Raw genomic sequence first — 8,436 nt, 5'->3', positions numbered from 1 at the left:
TATTAATGATCGTGTTTAGTTAAAATTGGTGAAAGGAAAAGGATAGTAGTAGAAGTGGAAAGGGCAGGTGGCGATGATGTTGTGGAGCACGTAAGCGGCAAGGCATTAGCGTGGGGCTCACAGAAATGAAGACGCCACGTGTGCGGTATTTGATTGAGAATCACGTGATAAAAGAGGGAGACGCGTGGCTTGCTTTGGTAAGGCAATCACGGGCAGCAGCGCTTGTTTGCAGCGTCCGTACTCTACACATTTCGTAATTCTATTATCTAGAAACTAGAATTTGATTCTGAAAGCAATTTAATTAAGTCTTGGAGATTTATTATAAGCAATGCCGTGGTTTTGATTATTTTAAGAAATAATTTTTTTTATGATTTAATCAAGTCTTGATTTTGCTTTTAATTTACGATTTGTATATCTTATTTATGAATTTTTTTTTATTTTACAAATGGAATTAAGAGATTAATAAATATTTTAAAAATATAAATGAGACACATTACCGTCTCTTAATGAAATTTTTAAAAAAATCCACTACAAATATAAATAATAATAATCCTTTATATATTAATTTTTCCTTGAAAAGTATAAAATTTGACAACTAAATTATTATTTAATATAATAATATTAGGTAAAATCATTTATTAGATGGCTGCAACATCCTTCCAAAGGCCAATGTTAATTTTGAAATGATTTGGGATGCTATCCTTGAATCATTTCTAAAAGCTGTTTGTAAAGTAAAAGATACGAATGCTTGGTTTTTCAACATTAGATTATAGTCAAACTTTGTTGGTTTTTTTTAATTATAAAAGGAGGGTAAACTCTTAATAGCAATACGATTAGCGTGACTCAAACTCAAGTTACATTTGAAGCAGTAAATATTCTAACCATTAAGCCAATATACGGGATTTAAATATTTTATTATATTAAGTAATTTAAGAATTAAGAATTTGATCCACTTGGTTAGCATCAATATTGTTGTTGGTAAAAAAAATATATAGACATTAAAAAAATGTATTGTTGTTAAATTAAAAAAAATTGTTATTTTAGAAATAATAATAAAATAATTATAGAAAGTTGGATAAGCGGCAACTCTCATAATTTAATATCGTATCAATTGTAATTTTAAAATATTAATTAAGTCTCACAATAATAAATTCTCATTTTTTAATCCACTTTTTTAGTGATCCATAATGATATTAATCTTTTATATTTTTACATTAAATTTCTTATAATTAAGCCCTTAACAATTTTTATTTTTTCCTTCAAAATTCACTCTCACTGCTTATGCTTTTTCTTTTAATATTTTTCACATTAACCTTATTTACAATTTTCAAATTTTATACTTTAACCCTTAATTTTCTTTTTATAATTAACCTTATTTACAATTACAAATATTTTTACACTCTCAATTGAATCATTTTAATATACATTCTTAATTAACTTTCTACAAACATTTTTTTTATAAAATCAATTTTAAAAATATTTTTTTTATTTTGCACCATCACTTTTATTTAAAAAATTATTTTTTTTCAAAATTAGATTAAAAAATGTTTTCTATAAATTTTATTCGAAAAACATAATTAACTTATGGGAAAGAAATTAGTCAAATAATTAATAAACAACAATGTTTATGTTAATCAGTTTAAAAAAATTTTCAAATTCGTCCTTTTATATAGATTATAAATTATATTTTAACAGATCATATTGTTGACACAAATTTATAGTAAGCATAATATTTTTTTGAAAAAAGAAAACATATGTATTATTTATAAAGTCATTTATTGAGTTAGTGTCACACATTAATAAAATCCCAACTCTGTTAGAAAATTATTAAAAAATATTTTATTTGCAAAATAAATTACATGCTTATGATGACGTTTTTGACTTTCTTTTTCATATTTATATAAATCAAAAAATATTTATCTATAATAAAATTTGAACCGAGGACATCATAAGATAAATAAATTAAAAATAGATTTTACTATATTAAATTTACATTTGTGCAATAAATAAAAAAGACACACACATTGAATGTAATAATAAAATCCACTTTGTTGATGTCATAAAAGCCTAATCTCATATTTAAAAAAAAATAGATTTAATTCAAAGTTGATTAACCATCCATTGAAATTTATAATAAACAAATGGCATGTGTCATACACTCTTTTCAAATTATTATTAAACCATAAAACTTACCCATTGATTGGAATTAAGATGAAAGTAGGAATAAGCCCCCACTTTTTTGGTGGCTCTTACTATCTTTTTTAAGAAAACAAAACTTTTTGATTCTTACCTTCAATTTCTATACCCCTCCAAATTTTAATCTTTTTATTTTTTTGGATTTTCAGCTTTAATACCATTAAAATTATTTTTACATTAAATTCAAATTTATTATAATATTATTTTTTATTACATGGTTATTAAATAAGTATTCTTTTTATTTTTTAAAATATTACATCAATAAATTTAGTAAAAAAATTTTAACAGTGTTAATATTTAGACTTAAAATTTAAAATCTATAAATATAAAGACTAAATTCTTAAAAATAAAAATAAAGAATTTAACTTATTAAAAAAAATACTTCCATTGAAGCAATATAATTTTACTTATGTATGGAAGAATAATTATTTTAATTTTGAAGTTATACTAGTTGTTTTTCATTCATGCTTCATGTTGGATTAATTATCTATTTATTTATGGACTAAATTATATTATAAAAATTTAAAAGTTACAGTTGCTCAAAGTTTTTGAGCTTTTTCGTATATTTGAAATTTAATATTCATACTTTTTTTTTCAGAAATTTTGTATCTACTTTTTGAATTTAAAAATCTAAGTTAATTTGTTAATACTATTAGAGTTGTCTTGTGATTGTGTGGCGTTTTAGAAAAAAAAAAAGAAAGAAAGCAAATTTAGTATTCATGTAACAAAAAATTAACATTATAATGGACCTGAATTTAATAAAAAAGAATTTATGATGCTAATAAATCTTAAAGATTCACATCATTATTTTAGTTAGAATAAAATATTTAAACAAACTAATGATATTTATAAAAGTTGAGGCGTAGATTTATAAAATTAAAAAATCAATAAATATTTTTATTATATTAACTTGTATACTTGGATTTTGGTACATTTATAAAATTCGTTGGAGGTGGGATTAATCAGAGTGCGGTTTCTCCTATCATTCAAACACATTATTGGTGGTTGCAGTATTGGCAGTTGCATTAGGGCAGTGTTTGGTACTTGAATTTCTAACCTAAAATTTCAAGCAAATAGATGGCATCCTTAAAAAAGAAGTTAAAGGTTTGGAGTTTATAAGATAAATAATGTTATATAAGTATGACGTATATGATGATTAACACGTTGAATAAAGAAAAATTATTTGATTCTTTTTAAAAAATTAATGGCTAAAATGATAAAATATAAACATTAAATATTAAAATTATCATTATCATTATACCAAAAAAATTAAAGGAAAAGAAAAAGTGGAGAATGAAAGAGAGAAAAAGCAGTGTGGGGAAGGAGAGGGAGATTGATACAAATTAACCAAACAAAAGCTCTTTAAAGTAGTTGATATGGACCACTAATTTTGATTTACCCAATTATTTCTAGTAATAACTAAACTCGTATATTCCTCACAGGTTTAAATTCTGGATTTCAAATTATTAAAATATGGTATATGAGATCATTTACAACTGATACTGCTTCTTAAGGCATGTCTAGGCTAAATTTGATGGTGGATAAATGAAAAAAGAATGGAAGACTTTTTGTTGGGTAAAGAGTTAAATCGGGTTGTTAATATTATATTTTTATAAATGTTAACATAATTTATTTTATATAATTTTTAATACAATGTTTTTTTTATCCACCATCAATAACATTGATTAATCCCTTCACCACGAGTATTGATAATAAAATATACTTTATTTCTATGAGTAAAAATCGAACCCCCGACCACACTTAGAAATGAGATGAGCAATCACCACATCACACTCATGATTTCTTATGTATTATTGTCATACTATAGTATAGTCATCTATTTTTTTTTCATTTTGTGTAGTTTTTGAAAATAACCAAAAATTTAGACCTCATAAATGAAGTTTAATGATTATAGTAATAATTTGATATATAATTTATAGAGTTTTTAAACTCCATATGTATGATTGAAAATGTAATAAGTATCTCAATTTTTTATATATTTAATTTTTATTATAATTTATAAGAGTGCTCAATACTAACATTAAATAGAATTTTATATTAAAAATTAAGGTAAGTTATGGACTGATTTATACATATGTCGAACTTCTATTAAATTTATGAATTTAGGTTGTTTTTTTTTATATTTATGAGAATAGGCCGTTTTTTGTGAGAGAAAGTAAAAACACGCATTACAAGATGCATGTTTTTCTTTCTAAGAAATTGTTTTTTTTTTGCTAGAAGTTAGAGTTTATGAACTTATTTTTGTCTATGTTTGAAATAGACATTGTTATAGTTTTAAGGTATGTTTGAATTTACAATGATATTGTGGAGCTCAATGATCTACAAAATTTATTTGCTATGTGAGGATGGAGCCATCACCTAAGAATTCGGATCACATTGCAACTCAAGGTCCCAGTTGACGGTGATTATACTATCACAGGTTGAAATATAACTAGGACTTTAAGTTTACAAAGGTTATGCTATTAATGGATGGAGTATAACAGAAGCCCCCAGTTGACAGTTATTATGTGGGCGCGACATCGAGTTTCTCCCCATCAGAGGGGGATGCTTTATAAAACCCATACAAAAGTCTAAGATCATAGTCATCGTGAAAAACACAGGGCTTTCCAGTATAATCAAGTAATTTGTTTTATCTATCTCCACCAAAGGCAATGAGCTTGATACTATAACTTGTGACAAAGTTGAGGGCGACAAGATTTCCAATAAGGATGAGTTATTGTGCAGTGCAAAAAAGATGAAACATGAATCGGGACGGCAATGGTTGTCAAACAACAGGAGCATAAATTGCATGAGCTATGGTTGAAAATTAGGCGGAAAGTGGGGAGTTCAAGTCGGAGAAGAATTTCAAGCTTCAATGTAGATGTATAACATCATTGAACCCCGTTAGATATGATATATTTGAGATCGCAAGGGACATTAAGCTCAAGACAGTGATCAATTCCCATTGCTCTAATAGGAATGTTGTATTAGAGTTATGTGCCCACTTTGTCGATGTCAACAAAAGTGACCCAAGCTTGAGAACATTTCCGCCAAATTTCACCCTGAATGAAGAAGTAAAAAATCCGACCACATGGTTGTGTGGTGGATTCATATTATTATTGCAAAGCTCTTACCAGGACACTCTAGAATCATCATTAATGGCGAGACATTCATCTGTTTCACTCCTCGATTGCAACTTCGGCGTACATTCGAGCTTACCACAGGATATTTTGTAAGTGCCTTTTATTTTAACTTCAGCACGTCGATGTTCAATGTAGTAACACTTACATGGGTACGCCATCAAGTTACATTGATGGGCCAAAGAAAAGTGATTTTGGGTTTCACCTCATATTTACAAGAACGAATGATCTACTCCCGATAACCCGCACCAACGAAGGGACATCCAAGCCTAAATGTGCAACTAGGGTTGATAACAAAAAGAGACCTGCGAACGAAGAGAATGAAGAGGGTCTAAAATAGATAATAACCTAATATAGGAATTCTAACTGGATGGTGCGAAAATTACAGTAATTTTAAAACTAGAGCCTATTCCTACTGAACCAGAAGATGGTGGTTCTGACGGTGAAGACCCGAACAATGCTAGAAGGATCGATCCTGGTTTTATGACTTACATGCCTCCACTCCACATGCGTAATTTTGATCTTGCTGCTAAAGGTGGGTTAGAATTCCCAGAATTCCCTCATAGAAGACTGGAGCATGCAAGTTTATCAACAACTTTCGGTGACTTAGAGGTTGAGATGAAGTTTTCCTCCAAAGACGCTTTAGTTGTTGTAGTGAAGCGGTATAGCATAAAGAATGGGGTAAACTTCCATGTTACAAAATCCAGGAATACAGGATGCAATTGGACGACGTGGAAGCCTTTGAGACCATTTACACCATAGGTATTGTATATGACATATAGAGTCTAACTACATGGGCCAATACTATAAGAATGCAGAACAACGACATGTCATTAACATAGGTACATTGTACATAGTATTTTATATATTATTCTTTAACATATATATTGTTTGCATTCATGGATATAATATTTATTGTCATTGACAGGGTACGAGCTCGTCTAACATTTATTCCATGAAGTGTTGAAGAAATTGCGGGTTGTAAACTGACTCGGTGGGGAGTACCTCGATGGGACACCCGATGAGTAGTGGAAGCAATTGTTTGATGAAGGACTACAATATAGACACATGATAACAAACCTAGTAGAATACATTAATTCCATATTAAAGAAGACACATAATTTGTCGGTAACCTTGGTAGTTAAAAAAACGTATTTTCACTTAGCAACTTTATTTCCAAAGCGAGCTGAGAAATACGAGGGACAGATACAAAGCGTTCATATTTGGTGCGAGACGGTGCTGAAAAATATTGGAGAAAATACACAAAGAGTGGACTCTATGCCTTCAGTGTGTCATTTACGTCCAAATCAAATATTTAGGTTTACAAATTTTTATAGATCAGACGAATGTGTTATCGGGAGAGCATACCATGTAGACATGAGACAAAAGACCTGCAACTGTGAGAGATTTAAGCACTTCGTTATCCATGCGCACATGTAATTGCGACACGTGTCTCGACACATGTAAATTGCATGAGTTATGTTGACAAAGTTTACAAACTAGACTACACATATAATATTTGAAAATTTAAATTCCCACATGTCTTGGATGAAAGGATGTAGTTGCCTACCTTGCACACTCATTTTGAGTTGGTAATTGATATTATCTTGTAGCGTAAGTTAAAAGGTCGATTGAACTCAACTCAGATATGAGACAATATAAATCTTCGAGAGCGGACAGACCAACCAAGGTTATGCAGTCATTGTAGAAACCCAGGGCATACTAAGTCGACATGTCCACACTTAAAAGGAAAATCAAGAAGAACAACTAATTAGAACACTGACTCATTCCCATTAATAAATATTGAAAAAAAAACAAACAAATATACAAACAAACAAGCAAATGATCTGTTCATTTATTCATTTATTTTTTTGAGAAATTGTAAGTTAATATTAATTATTTAAGTAACATATATTACAATGCATTTTTTTTTGCTCGTACCTTGTGACTAAATCCTTGCTTTTTGAAAAGATTATAATAAATTATTGTGTCAGAGAAATAATACATGGAAGGAGAAAAACTTAAATGAAAAATTAACACAAATGAAAAAATAATTGGAACTAACCATATGATATGGTACAATACAAATCAATTTAATAAATTTGTTGCGTAGATTATAAATAAGTGTACATTTGGGATGTAAAATAAAGAATACAATTTGGTGTCAATGAAAGTGGAACAAGTACATTATGGATGAAAACATTTATTACAACACAAGTTAAAATTTAACAAACTAAAAAAATGAACTATTTGAAAAAAAAATACAAATAACAAAATTATTGGCGTCCCGAATGTGTACCACAACCAAGTAACCGTTGGGTACGCCTAGGGTTCTGTCGAATAAGTTAGGGTGTCGTTTCCTCATCTTCTTTATCTTCATATTCACCTCAACCTCAATGTTGATCTCTCTCTTCATATCAACCTCAATGTTGATCTCTCTCTTCATCTCATTCCTTCGTGGTTGAGTGCGTTTAGGTCCTAAGAGCCTGTCGTACATCCCTCGTTATATTAATAGGCAGTTGCGACAATGACCTACCTCGGTAGAACAACGATACTGAGGTTGTTTACGACATTATCGACAGATAACTATATGGTGTCGCATAAGACGATTTTGGATAACATGTGGGAATTTTCGGTGATACCAGATACATCGGTGTTGCTGGCAACAATGACATGTAATATGGTTCTGTGGGTGGCAGTTGTGCTAAAAATAGACCTGAAGGTGTTGATGCAGTGAATGATGGTGTGTGTTGTGGTGCTTGTGTAAAACAAAATTGGGTTAGCACCAGAAAAAAATGAACCATACTGATTAGGAGGTTGCACGCCCATCTAGTTCTCATATGGAGCTGGAGCAAATGTTACTCCCCCTGTGGCTTGTTCTTCCAGCCTAGGATTGTTGGACACTCGTCTTCACCTCCTACGGCAACGTTGCCTACTCCTTTCCCCATTTGATAGTAGATATGACATGTCGTTATGCCTGAACCATGTAATGTAATCCAGAGATGTCGCCAACTTTGATGTGAGAAATGGTTCATGCGTTGGCAAGTAATCATACTTTCACTACTACATCTTGATATACTTCTGGTGGAATTTTGACTAA

This window comes from Gossypium hirsutum, chromosome A02 (genome assembly GCF_007990345.1).
Source record: "Gossypium hirsutum isolate 1008001.06 chromosome A02, Gossypium_hirsutum_v2.1, whole genome shotgun sequence".
Lineage (NCBI taxonomy): Eukaryota > Viridiplantae > Streptophyta > Magnoliopsida > Malvales > Malvaceae > Gossypium > Gossypium hirsutum.
This window is presented reverse-complemented; position numbering follows the sequence as displayed.